This window comes from Triturus cristatus, chromosome 1_1 (assembly GCF_964204655.1).
Source record: "Triturus cristatus chromosome 1_1, aTriCri1.1, whole genome shotgun sequence".
In the NCBI taxonomy this organism is placed as follows: Eukaryota; Metazoa; Chordata; class Amphibia; order Caudata; family Salamandridae; genus Triturus; species Triturus cristatus.
In genome coordinates, this window is record NC_140579.1 from 58,833,364 (window position 1) to 58,846,995 (window position 13,632).

The 13,632-nt window shown below is 43.4% G+C and overlaps 1 protein-coding gene across 2 annotated transcripts in view; it reads left to right on the plus strand.

The window, feature by feature from the left end:
* Positions 1–298: 298 nt before the first annotated feature.
* The window catches only part of LOC146869392 (uncharacterized), a 110,616-nt gene continuing 97,282 nt past the window's right edge, over positions 299–13,632 (plus strand). Inside the window, exons 1-2 of one of the 2 annotated variants that reach the window (XM_085599713.1) lie at positions 304–507; positions 11,503–11,587. The gene's annotated coding sequence lies outside the window, so the exon portion shown is untranslated. Of the gene's footprint in view, positions 508–11,502; positions 11,588–13,632 lie in introns of both variants that reach the window. The other variant, XM_085599710.1, reaches the window with a different exon arrangement.

A 13,632-nucleotide genomic window follows, 5' to 3' on the forward strand; every position in this document is an offset into this window, starting at 1 on the left:
TGATCGGTGGTCCCAAGGACCACCACTTGAGCAAACCACTTGAGCAATGGCAAAGAAGATCGATAGTCCTGTGATGTCAGTTTTTGTGATGTCACTTCTTGTGAGTTCACAAGCAAATTGACGGGGCCTAACATCTTCCCTCTCGCCCAGGGCCCAGGGCCTAAGACCCGCCCTGGCTGTAGTATATTGGACTCTCCCTCGATGACGTCTTTGGGTCTCTGCAGATCCTAGTATCCAAGGTACCGGTGACAGGGCGCGGCTCGAGGAGAAGCGTGCAACGCGCGGCGCCCGATCGTGCACGGTGACTTTCACTTTCCATCTGGGAGGTTTCAGAAGGGAACAATGCAGCTCTCTGTCAACAAGGGCTGTGTTTCTTCTTAACGCTGCACGTAGCACTGGTTCCGCCAGACGCAAGCTTCACAGGCCACCAGAAAGACACAGAGACGGTTCTATCTGCGAGCTTGCACCTCAGCGCCTCGAAGCACCGAACTAGGGAAAGCGCCACGGGTGAGACCATCTTCCTGTTCTCCTTCCTGGAAACATAGCCTTAGTGGCCCACATAGACTTTACACCTCATACATTCCTGATATTAAATTGTTGTAGGTTTCGTTTCCAAAGGTGTCAATTTAACTGGTCAAATATATTTTTGTAGATGACAATGCTTATTCATCAACCCATTTTTAAATTGATTAATGGAGTAAATAGTTACAAATCCGCTCAAAAAATATATAAAAAATATTTTTGGGCATTGTTCACTAAACCTTTGTGGGGGCTTGAATGGGAAAGGTTTGCTAGTTTCTGTATTAAAATACATTCATAGAAGAAGCATTGGCAAAGTTGAAATGCCTGGTTCGGGAAAGCTCGGGCAATGGCTGCGTTTTGTATTGAAAGCACGTTACAAAAATAAAAATAAAATAAATAAAACAAAGTACCTCCAAAATGTAGAGGCCATATGCTTGGATTTTCTTTAGTATTAAAAAAATAAGCGTTCCCTTCACTTGTAATAGAACAGTGCTTCCTAATAAGAAGGTGTGCTTTGAATGGCCGCAGAAACCCTTTCAGTTCTAATGCACATCAGAGGGAAATCGGATTTTATTGCTACAAAGAAAAAGTTCTATTGGCTATGAATGGAAATAACAAGCATTGGCAATGCCAATAGGTCTAGCTTAAGAATGAAAGTGCTTGTAGCGTCACTGATGAGTGTAGACAGACACTCAATAAGGCATCATACACACGCTCTGTCACTCAACTTCCCATTCAAGCATTGATTCATGAACCCGCTGACTCATCCTTGCATTCACCCTCTGCCACAACGTCAGAAAAACATATACAAGCTTAATATATGCAAGACAATTGCAAAGAATAAAAGGAGAAGAAAGAAAGCATGCTGCTTTCTAAACACAGCGGGCATGTGATTGCAAGAACACCGAAACAAAGGGACGTTTTTTGGCACACCAACTATACGTGTTAGTAAATATTTGTTAGTAAACCCTGAAGCCATGAGGTTTCCACGGCACCCCTGCACCTCAATTATGATCACAATCCTCTTTCAAAAGTAAGTCCCTACTACCGAACAGTGTACTCGCTATTACTAACAAGCATTTGCAATGCAACGGTCTCGCCTTTATGATCTTAAAAGCCATGCAGCACATTATCCTGGGTGTAATATTAACTCTTCTCGTTTAGCCTTACACAACTGCTATAACCGGATGAAAAGAGCATTTGTTCTCAGTGGGGCGCCATGGAAAGGGGTTCAGGGAACTGTTAGTCCCAAACAATAAAGTTTTACAAAAACCAACATGCATTGACAAAGCTAATGCATTGACAAAGTCAAAAGGCTGGCAGCATAAGGCGGACCAGCTAGCTTTGCAAATGCTTGTGTTACTTTGTCAGGGACATGGAGCAGCAGAGGAATGTGGAGGTAAAGAACAGTGTGGACTCGAACGACACAAGCTGAACTTGAAATATGATCTGCGAAACAAATATGATCTGCAAAACTTATTATGGTTTGAGATCCGGCTAACCTTCACTGGAATGTCAAGGTTGAACAAGCACTGGCAACGACATTAGGTCTGGCTTTACCTTTAAAAGAATGTTGTATTGTAATGTGAAAAGAACAGTTGATGGACAGAATGCAGAACAATGTCATACATTCACCCAATGTCATACATTCACCCCAGTACAGAGATCAGGGCCGAAATCCACCATTTGTTTTGCTCACCATGCCATTCCAGTTTGAACCCAGCCATATGCAAGCACGTTTTTGTGGAAGCACATAACTTCTGTTCAATCAAAACATGTACTTTTGGCTCCCAAGATGTGGGCGTAGCCAAAGCCTCCTCTCCCAGTGATTCTTTTTCACATAATTTTCTGGCGATAGTTGCGCTATAAGCCAGGCCAGGCCATAAACACATTTTTTAAAAGAGAGCTGACTGAAAGGGTGGTATTTTAGTAGTTAAAAAACCATGTGTTAAAATCCCAATATTTTTGGTTGTGGACTAGATTGTGAAACTTTCTATTTGGCTTTAGTGATATTTAGAGACATTCTGACCAGGACAAAGAAGCCTGGACACCAACTAAAGGTATGGTCCCTGATTCTGCTAGGTTTGCTTATCGCCTGTATCATCAAGTTGTTTTAAAACCTATTTATTTTATTAAAGATCATCATGAGACAAGAGTTTTAGCACTTGCTCTGAGGCCAGCAGAAGTCTGCAGAATTTTAATGTTATGCCAATGTAGAAAGGCAAATTTCAACTAGGATGACATCAAAACATTTGAACCAAATTTCTTTAACAGCAACAAAGATGCTGCCTGTCCATATAGCTTTAATTCTGCCAACATTTGGCATAGTGAATTCAATGGAAATGCTGGGTTTATTCAGTACTTTTCAAATACTGTGTTCATACCTCAAGTTGGTGCAGACACATCAGCAAATGGGATTCTCTCATTTTCCAAGTAGGCACTCCCTCATGCACGAGGTCTAAGCCACCACCGAGTCTACACCGTCTGCTAAGGCAGTTAATTTCTTATTAAAGAAGGGACTATGCAGACTTTTTGTAATTCAGATGTGCACCCCATACAAGGCATAGGCTAGAAAAAAACACAATAGCATGTAAATTCGTGTCTTCTCTGCAGATGGTAGGATCAAGTTAGTTTGCAGTGTAAATTGACTATTGACTTTGGTCGTGTAATTAAAAGCACCTGCCGGTTACCATTAAAAACGGGTTTAAAATATTTGCCCATGAGCACCGGAGCCAACCTAGATTTTTAAGACAACTATTAGTTATGTAAACTACTGTTATTTCAATTTATTGAATGTAAATATTTCTAAGCTGGATACACTGAAACTCTCTCTGAGTAAGGCACTCAATATGTTTAAATGGCCAGATTAGTGATCTATTATAAATCTCCAGCATGTCTTTTTTAACAATGTTCTACATTTTCAGTTTGGTTCCAGGTAAGGAGAACTTGTGTGGAAGGTATTTTTACTGGAGAATTTTTTTTTTTTATACCTGGAGGGGAACCTATCATTGTGACATGATTTTTCCTCCTCAGTTGTGAGCGTGCTCAGTCAACAGCGTGACATCATAGCTGCAGGCTGTCTTTCATGCAGTGACATGGGAACAGGCCTCACGGGACACCGTATGTGAAAGTACCGCAAATCATACCGACAATAATAATAACACAAATAGTAAATAACAATTACTACGAAAAGTAGTAGTGACTGCATGATGTTAGGATGCATTTCCTGTATTGAGCTATTGACAATAAGTCAATCGTGAATAAATATACACAAAAAACCTCACAGGTCTAGAGACCTATCTGATAATCCTTTTGAAGGGGCCTCTTTTTCCAAAAGAGGTGAGGTTGAGAGCTGTAAGTGCCTGGGTTACTCATTGCACAAGCACATACCCACCCTTTGGTAAGGGCGTGATACATAGGCACATACTTCACAATTTTCCTTTTTGCAGTAGTCGTAACGTGGTTCAATACAGTTTTAAAATGGCATTTTATTCCATTACTGTATCACAAACCATCTTGATATCACGATAGATGTCCCATGTGTGGAGTTAGTAGGTCCTCCAGTCCTGGTATTTTCTTTGCACTGTGGTATGTGTACTTTTAATCTTCCTAGTTATTATACAGTACTATAAGTACCACAATGCACATAACACCTGGCATAGGGCAGCAGGAGAAATCTGCATGAATGTAGTAATCGTATCACAGTATTTACTTGGACGCTTCAGTATGATCTGAGAATGCCATCTGCCAGTTGTGGGTAAATGGCCATATTCTAACTGTTTTTGCTGTTGTCTGGTAGGTGCAATCGTAAATGTGTTGCGGCTGAGACCTCCCTACCAGTGTCCAGGATGCATGGGATGTTCAGTCTCCATTGCTGCATTACAAGGAATGTCGAGAGCGGGCTGAGCAATCAGACACTTCAACATTCAGTCTGTAACAGTTGATATTGGACTGCTCTAGAACAAACTATTTCAAGTTCTAGTTAGGGTATTCATGTTCTACGACGGGCAGTCAATATTGCAGATAGCGGAACCGAGCCACAAAAAGATAAAACAAGTTGCACAAAATTACACAATAAGGGAACATAGAGGCACCGGGATTAGAGCTCAGGCTCACCTGGTACATCTCTCTCGCTCAAGTTTGTCATTCGTGCTCTCCTCCTGCACCCTCACTCGTTTTCTCTCCTCCTCTCGCTCTTTCATTCTCTGTATTCGCTCTCTTTATCTCCCTCACTCTTTTCATTCGCAGTCCTCTTGTCGCTTCTCAAAGGGAAGAAAATAGTCTTAGGAGTAAAGGGGCTAATAGCTGTGGAAGGATACAAATGATGACTGAGGAGGGACTAACAAGCCTCAAACCAATCAAAAGGCAGCATTTAAGACAATAGCCAATGGACAGAGAGTGAGCGGAGCTTCCACGAAGCTTCCACACTACAGTGTATACTGCATGCCTCGCAAAGCGATGGCATCGCATTCGCTCTGCATCGCTAGGCGAGACCTAAAAATGACTGACCATGCTATTATACATACACTCAAGTCCTATTTGACAGACTTGCAGTCCCACTTTAATGAAGTTGCGGCTAAGAATCATGATCCTTGGTTTCACAGGGATTGTGTCATCACTAAAATACATTTACAGAAAGAATTGCACTTTCAAACTGCTAATTCCACTAGTTCATCAAGGGAAACAGCTCAGACGAGGCACCATCTAGCACTTGGAAGTCCACCTGTTTGAGATCATTTTTTTGTACCAACCCACCCCTTTGGTACAAAGCAATTTCTCCATCCTAGTCATAGGAACCTCCCTGGTCGAAGTAGGATCGATCTCCAAATAACTTGTTCAAAATGATTGAGACTAAAGCTTTCTATGTTATTGTTCCACTTTCCAAATGATGAAAAACATGCAGAATATATCTCAGATTTTTCTTTTCTCTGCAGTCAACACGTTTCAGTGTCTACTATAATGGCCCCAATTAAGAGTCTGGCGGTCCACAGACAGCCAGACTCACAAGGGCGCAGTGGTGGCGGTCTCCTGACTGCCCTATTATTAGGTGGGCGGTGGGATCGCCAAAGCCTCGCCCCAGCCACAAGGGAATCGCCATTCCCTGGTGGTCCTGCGGCGGTCAGGAGGCAGTAATATGCTTGGCAGGAAAGAAACAGTCACTATTGGTCCATAGCAATTGCATTGGCAAATATTAATATTTTTTATTAATTGTGGTTTGGCCTGGATGCCCCTTAGAAGTGAACTTGTAAATGTCGACTCCTTTGGATTACGTTCCCATCCATTATCCCAACTAAGGAACGAACGCCACCGCCAGGCCAGTGGTGGCGATCATTCCGCCATCATCATGAGATTTACCCCAGCCACATTATGATGGCGTGGGTACCTTGGCTGAGGGAAAGTCCGTCCGCCGCTTTCCCACGGGTAGCAATCGTCACGATTGCCTGGTGGAGCGGTCTGCATGCTCACAATGGCGGCGGAGCCTAGCAGGCTCCGCCAGCACAATTATGATGCCGGCGGTAGCCAATCTTTCCATGGCGGTTGAACTGCCATTGAAAGGCTGCCAGAGAATGCCTTCCAGGACCCGTTACGGGCACCCCTTGTGTTGGGGGGAGGTGTGGGTGCACTGGGGGGTACCCATGGTACCCCCCTACATTTCACTGCACCAAGTGGCAGGCACAGTGTAGTGCCTGCCACGTAGTGCAGTGAAATGCACAACATGCTCCTTTCAACATCACGGCGGTGCTGCTGTCAGCAGCCACCGCCACAATGTTAAAGGTGCGGAATCAGACCGCAGCGGTCCCATCATAATTGGATAGGTGGGACCGCCGCACGCATGGCGGTCCGACCCAATCACCGCTAAGGTGGCGGGCGGATCAAATCCGCCCGCCATCGTAATGAGCCCCTAATAGTGAATGGTAGGTCCATACCAGCACTCCGGTGGCATCTATTGTGCCAGAGACATTACAGCTAATGGTGAACAGTGAGTGAGTGTCAGTTAAGATGACAGTGATTGAAATTCTTGGATATTGTAGTGTAACCAGCCAAGCAAATTGGCGATTCTCTAAATGTGGTTGGTATAATCAAGAGACACATCTACTGGTAAGAGGAGCATCTTTCTCCCTCTCTTAATCTGACCTTAACCCAGATATGACTGTTTATAAAAATAATATATGGTAATACTTGTTACTTTGTGATTTCTGGTAAATACTCTGTGGTCCCCTGGACCTCTGGCCACGTTAGCTTTGCACTCTCTTGATAAACAAAGGACTTGCTAAGGTCTGTAAAAGTGTCTTCCTTCCTCCTTTTACATCAGTGCTTAATTTGAGCCGATGGTTTCTGGTTCGGCACCAGCACATAAATGTCAGCACCAACACTTATGACAGTCTACCTAACTAGCGATGATCACAACAACAATGGTTTATTAATTGAATACACATTAACAATTACTAATAATACTATTACCTGCCACCCAAGCCATTCTTGTAGCTGTGGGGGCCTGGAATAGTATGAATTTCCACACCTGTAGGAGTGTGATGGTGAGTAGTTGGTACTGCCATTGGCAGCGCTGGCGGGGGCAATGTGTGCTGCAAGCTGCACTGGCCTCCTGACGAGGGCCTGGCATTTATTTGTTTTACAAACTAAGCACTGCTTTTCTTCCTATGTTTCCTTCTCTTTATCATCTGCTCTGCGCCCCGTTTTTTCTCTCCCTTTCTCCCACCCTCTGCACTGTTTCCCTGAATGATCTTGAAATGCCCCCATCACCCCGACAAAATATAGTCCATTTACTGGCTGTGCACCCTGCTTTTTCTGTCCCTTCCTGTCTGCCCCCTGACCCCTTCCATTTTAGGGGATCCGCTCCCTTTTGTTTGCCCTGCTTCCTTTCTTTTCTGCCACTGGCTCCCACTGTTTATTCGCACCTGCTCTCTCTGGCCCTTTGATTCTCCACTCACATGCCCATGCTGGCTTCTTGGGCCTGCCTACCAGCCTAAAAAGCTGTGTATTCCTTGACTGAAATCAAGCAGGAGGGGCTCCAGCGCTATGGCAGAGGAGCGTCGACCCACTGCTAAAATGCCTAAATGCAAAAAGAACTATTGATGGACAGAATACAGAACAATGTCATACATTCACCCAATACAGAGATTTGGGCTTAAATCCATCGTTTTTTTGCTCACCATGCCATTTCTGTTTGGACCCAGCCAAATGCAAATCAGTCTTGACCCTGCGCCCAATGGGAATAGTCCAGCCCGAACTGCCAGGCCAGGTCTTCCCTGGACTGGAAACAAGCATCCTAGGACCGGCTTCGGGGTTTCACCCCTCTTCAGCCAGGATAGCTTGATTCCAGTGGCATGGAGAGTACGGGACTCACGTCTGAGCATACCCTCCCACTCGGGGTGACAAATACAAAAAGAACTATTGATGGACAGAATGCAGAGCAATGTCATACATTCACCCCAATACAGAGATTTGGGCCTAAATCCATCGTTTTTTTGCTCACCAGGACCTGGTTTGGCCGTTCGGGCTGGACTGTTCCCATGAGGCACAGGGTCAAGACTGATTTGCATATGACTGGGGTGGCATGGTGAGCAAAAGAATGATGGATTTAACCCAGATCTCTTGACTGGGGGTGAATGTTTTGATTTGTTCTGCATTCCGTCCATCCATTGTGTGTTTTTGCTTTCTCGCCCTAAGTGCGCCAGGTATGCTCAGACGTGAGTCCTGGGCTCACTGTGCCACTGGAATGAAGCTATCCTGGCTGAAGAGGGGTAAAACCCAGAAACCGGTCCTAGGATGCTGGTTTCTGGTCCAGGGAGGACCTGGTTTGGCAGTTCGGGCTGGACTGTTCCCATGAGGCACAGGGTCAAGACTGATTTGCATATGACCAGGTCTAAATTGGGGTGGCATGGTGAGCAAAAGAATGATGGTTTTAACCCAGATCTCTTGACTGGGGGTGAATGTTTTGATTTGTTCTGCATTCCGTCTATCAATTGTGTGTCTTTTGCTAAAATGCTGAAATGCAGCAGACAGAAAAAAAACAAAATGACAATCAAACAATTTTATTGTCATTGTATTTTTACTTCCAGTCCACCGAGTCGAGGGCAGGGAAGGGCCAGGCTGAAGCGTCATACAGCAAGAGGAGGAGCGATAGGCACTGAAAGTGCGCATGTCGGATTGGCCGACTGTCCACAGCTGGCCAAACAGACATGCGCACTTGAATATCTCCAGGCTGTTCCTTGGAGATATCCTAGTGCTCAGAGGCACCAGCTCCCAGTCCCTGCTGGAGCGTGAAACTGGCCCGCTCCACCCAATCCAAGCACTTTTCTCATACCGGGAGTAATAGCATGAGAGAAGTACTGGGATTGCGTGGCGTCTGGGAGCCTGTGCTCCTGGGTATTGTAGTGCCGGGACAGGAGCAGAGCAGCAGGGAGGCACGGAGCAGGAGATCGCGGCGGCTGGCAAGACGGGTAAGCTTATATATATTTCTTTTTCGCCCCATCTTGGATTGGCAGCAGCTGCCACCGAAATCGAAGTGCTTGTTTAGAGCTATAGGGTAGCATTTTTGATTTCAAACTGTGCTTCTGTCCATTTCAAAAAGCGACATTGTAAAAGTGTGTGATTAGTGATCATTTCACCCACCATTAACAAACTTTTACTGCTAGGAAACCCAGTTTCCTGGGTACCACCAATGCAATTCCCTCTTCATACCTGCTCTCCGACACAGTTTGTGGATTGCAATGCTGACCACACCACTCCTCCAGGTGCACTGTTTGGCCTGTTGCTGGGCAACTACTTGGCTGACCTTGCAGCTGAGCCTAAGAGGCTGATAAAGGGTCACATGACCTCCCCAGCAGCCTTCGCATCTGTGCCATAATATCGATGCCTACAGTATCGAATCGTAAAAATATCGGAAAATAAATATTCTTAACAAAAATAGTGCCTTCCTATACTTGACTAACAAAACCACAAATATCAAGAACACAATTATAGTTGTTTAAAATATAAATTTTTACTTATATCGAAAACACAAATATTATAAGCAGAAATATTGTCACCTTTAAATAAGCATATAATATGTCAAAAATATTGATTCACCAAATATCAACTACAATAATATTGTCAAAATAATTACATCATCATTAATAAATATTAGGAAAACAACTTTTTATGTAAAACAATTATTTAAAATAACCATAAAACATTTTATACACTTATTTAAAAAAAATTCCATGAACTACAAACATTTAAACAACTTAAATATTAATCTCTCTCTCTCTCTCTCTCTGTAGATATATATATTTATAAACTGAAAAAACCATAGGTTTCAGGAACGTTATAGTTAGTTGGGCATTTCACTCGTAAAAAAACATAAATATTCCGGTGTTATAGTTAGTTCAGCTAACTATAACTCGCTCCCCGCAATGCAATGCTGATGACATCACATATTACATCATTCATGACATCACTGATGACATCATCCAGTGACTGTGTGTTTCTGTAAAGTTTAATTTTGTTTGATATATATGCCAAGCTGTATTGAGGAATGAGTGGGTGTATAAGTGTCTGTATGGAGGATTTAGTAGGTACGTGACTGGCTGTATAAGTGAGTGATTAAATGTGCCTTACTGAATGCATGGGTTAGTGACTAAACTGTGTGAAAGTCTGTCTTTTGTTGTGTAACCTGCTGCATGGGTTGGTGAGTAGCTGCATGAGTATCTATATGGGTTATTGATTGCTTGCCTGAGTATTTGTATGGCTGCCTGAGTGTGTGGGTGGGTGTGTGACTCTGTGCATAGATGTGGGAGTGGTTGATTAATTAGGTGTATGGGTTCAAGATTGCATGTGGAAACAGCTGTATGGGTGGGTGAGTGTGTGTATGGGTGTGTTGGTAAGTAAATGGATGTCTCAGTGGTACATGTGCAAGTAACTACATATGTAAAAGGCAGTATATGTGAGTGATGGTGTATATAAATAACTATATGTGAGAGTCAGTAATTGTGAGAGTGGCTGCATGGATGAGTGTGTATTTGTATCAATGATTCTATAAGAGAGTAATTATGTGTTAGTATCTGTACGAATAAGTGAGGTTGTGTCTGTATAACTGTATAGGTGAGTAAAATTGATTCTTTGCATGACTGACTAAGTGTGTGAGTAACTCTGGATATGTGGCAGCGTGTGAGTGTCTGTATAGGTGTATGAGTGCATATGATAGTGTTGTATTGATGAGTGACTGCAGGTATGAGTGACTGTATGGGTGAATGATTGGATGTGTGTGTGTAGACCTAGGAAGGAGTCAGTGTGTATTTAGTAACTGGTATTGATGTGTCTATGTTTTCAAAAATGGTAGTCTGTATATTAGAGTGGGTGTATCAAAGGTTATATTCAGGTGTGAGGAGGTGCATCAGATTTTCACGTGGATGATATCATCAGTGATGTCATCAGCGATGTCATTTGAGATGTCATCAGTGATGTCACTGACGGCAGGGTGCGCTTAGGCTGCGCTTAGGGTACACAGACCCTCCGAGGCCATAGATATATATGTACTTTTAAATGTCATTTTCTCAGAAAATACTGAACGGATTTACACCATTTAAGCAAAAGGCGCGAGTCTGAACTAAGGACTACCTATTTGCCAAATTTGATGTAATTCCGTTCAGCAGTTCGGGCTGTAGCTGCGGCTAAAGGTCCTATGGGAAATTGCATGGGGAAAACGTGTTTTGGGACCCCCCTTTATTCTCGCCCCCGCTTGACGGAGCTGGCCAAAAGTTTTGAAAATTTCGCGAAGATTCGTCAATCCGCGCCAAAGTTATTCCAAATAGAATGTTGCGGATTTCCTGTGGAAAATAGGTCCTAACTATATCTACCTACTGGCGACCGCTAGTAGGTAATATATATACACATATATAAATATATTTAAAAATAAATTGAATAATTTTTAGTTAGGAAAACTATATTCATTCTTTTTGTTTTTTAAATATTATACAGAAGTTGCGCACCCTACACGATGGCTGCGAGCATTCCGGTAGCCATTTTGAAAAGTCACGCTGGGGTCGCGACTTCAGCCTAATTGGTAAAGTATGAAATATCTTTAAATTCATTATAAATAAAAGTTTTCCTTTAAGTGGTTGTGTAAATGTATTAATTAAAGTATTTTTTTGATAAACAAATTTTATTCGTTTTACAGAAATAGTACACCAGCCAATCCGCACCGTATTGCAATGATTGAGGATCATAGTCACAGTTTCCCAATGCCCAACGTACAAACATCAATAGGCAAAAGTGGAATGTAAATAGACGAACCCCCCACAGTCAGACCCCCCCTCCCAACCATTTCCCCCAAATTCTGCGGGTATTTCTTGGGGCAACCCCGTGCTGCATACATAACCTTCTCCTGTGTGGCGCACCAGTCCACCCCATTCCGCCAACGCCTAATAAAGGTAATTTTAAGGTATTATTTTCAATATAATTTTGACTAAAAATTATTCGATTATTATTGGATTCGGAGGTTAAGAGGGATGGCCATTTTGCTCGATCTGTTTTGCAAGATTTTTTGGTCTAGTCAAGTGGACACCCTCCTCCGGGTGAGGTACGGCTTGAGGATTCTATTTAAAAGGTGAGGAATCAACAGGCAGAAGTATCCATCAGAAGAGCAAGGTACTTACCTTCGGTAACGCTTTTTCTGGTGGATACAGTATCTGCCTGTGGATTCTTTACTGTCCCACCGCCTCCCCGTTGTCCACCGGTTTCTACCAAAAAGATGCTTTTACTGTTTGGCATGAATGTTTCTAATATGTCTTAATCATGCTTATGTTTTAATAGTGAGAAATGCTTAATATGTTGCTATTTCTTTATGCCTTTATCGGTTATGCATTTGTGTGTGTGTATATATATATATATATATATATATATATATATATATATATATATCTATCCCAAAATTACGTAGCCGATAAATGCGCTCTCAGTAACACAGAACTCCACAGCAAATCTCTTTAAGAGGTGTTTAATACGACGCGTTTCAGCTCCTTGCAAAGCCTTGTTACGTGAACAAGGCTTTGCAAGGAGCTGAAACGCGTCGTATTAAACACCTCTTAAAGAGATTTGCTGTGGAGTTCTGTGTTACTGAGAGCGCATTTATCGGCTACGTAATTTTGGAACATTTCAGCCGGCATATGCGCCACCTCCCTCTGGTCCCATGCGGTCAGAAGGAGCGAGATTTTGGGAATATATATATATATATGTATATAAATAAATATATTTAGTATACATGTGAAAATGTGTCAGTCCATCTGTTTACCTCGGTGGCACAGAAAAAATGAGTGGAACTGACGTCAGCACGCCGACGAGGTCCTCTTATGGCTTCCATGACGTTATACAGTGTTGCGAGCGGAGCCGTGCTATTTTGACATCGTCGACGTGGCAGAGCAAGGAAATAATTTACTCGGAATGCTGGCGCAGGGGATATTCACCTAAGTGTTCAGGCTAGTCCTTTGGGAGAAACTGTTTATGTTGCCACCCCAGAAACTGAAACCAGAGATCTGAGGGCAGAGGTCCTGCAGATGGCACACGAGGTGGGGAGCCCAGTCATGTGCACCGGCGGGGCAGAGAAGTGACAAGCACCACTACCCACAGAAAAGGTAACAAGGGCACTGAATAACACAGGATCTTCTCTTTGTATCTGGCAGGAACAACAAGGTTAAAATGCCCTAGTTCCAAAATGTAGGATTAGTGCTACAGCGGTCTTCAAGAGGACCTGCGATGGATGCCGCTTCTGCCTTCCGTACACAGGAGGCGGCACATGGGTCACGCGGTACGGTCATACTAAGGTGGGATGCACACTCGTTGACCTCTCATGGCACTGCTCCACACTTCGGGGACAACGCTTTCCATTAGCTGTGTTTTCTGATGACGTGTCATGCCGGCCCCGTCCTACAGCAGAACCCCTTTAGATCCAGACTCTTCCATTCTCTCACTGGAAGTGAAACCAGGCCACGCGGACACTTTCACAATACAACAGCCGGGAATGCACTTTTCGATAAAAAAAACACATTCCTTCCTCCTAATTTATCAAATAAATGACTCACTGAAGAACAGGGGCCAGCATTGATCGGTAAA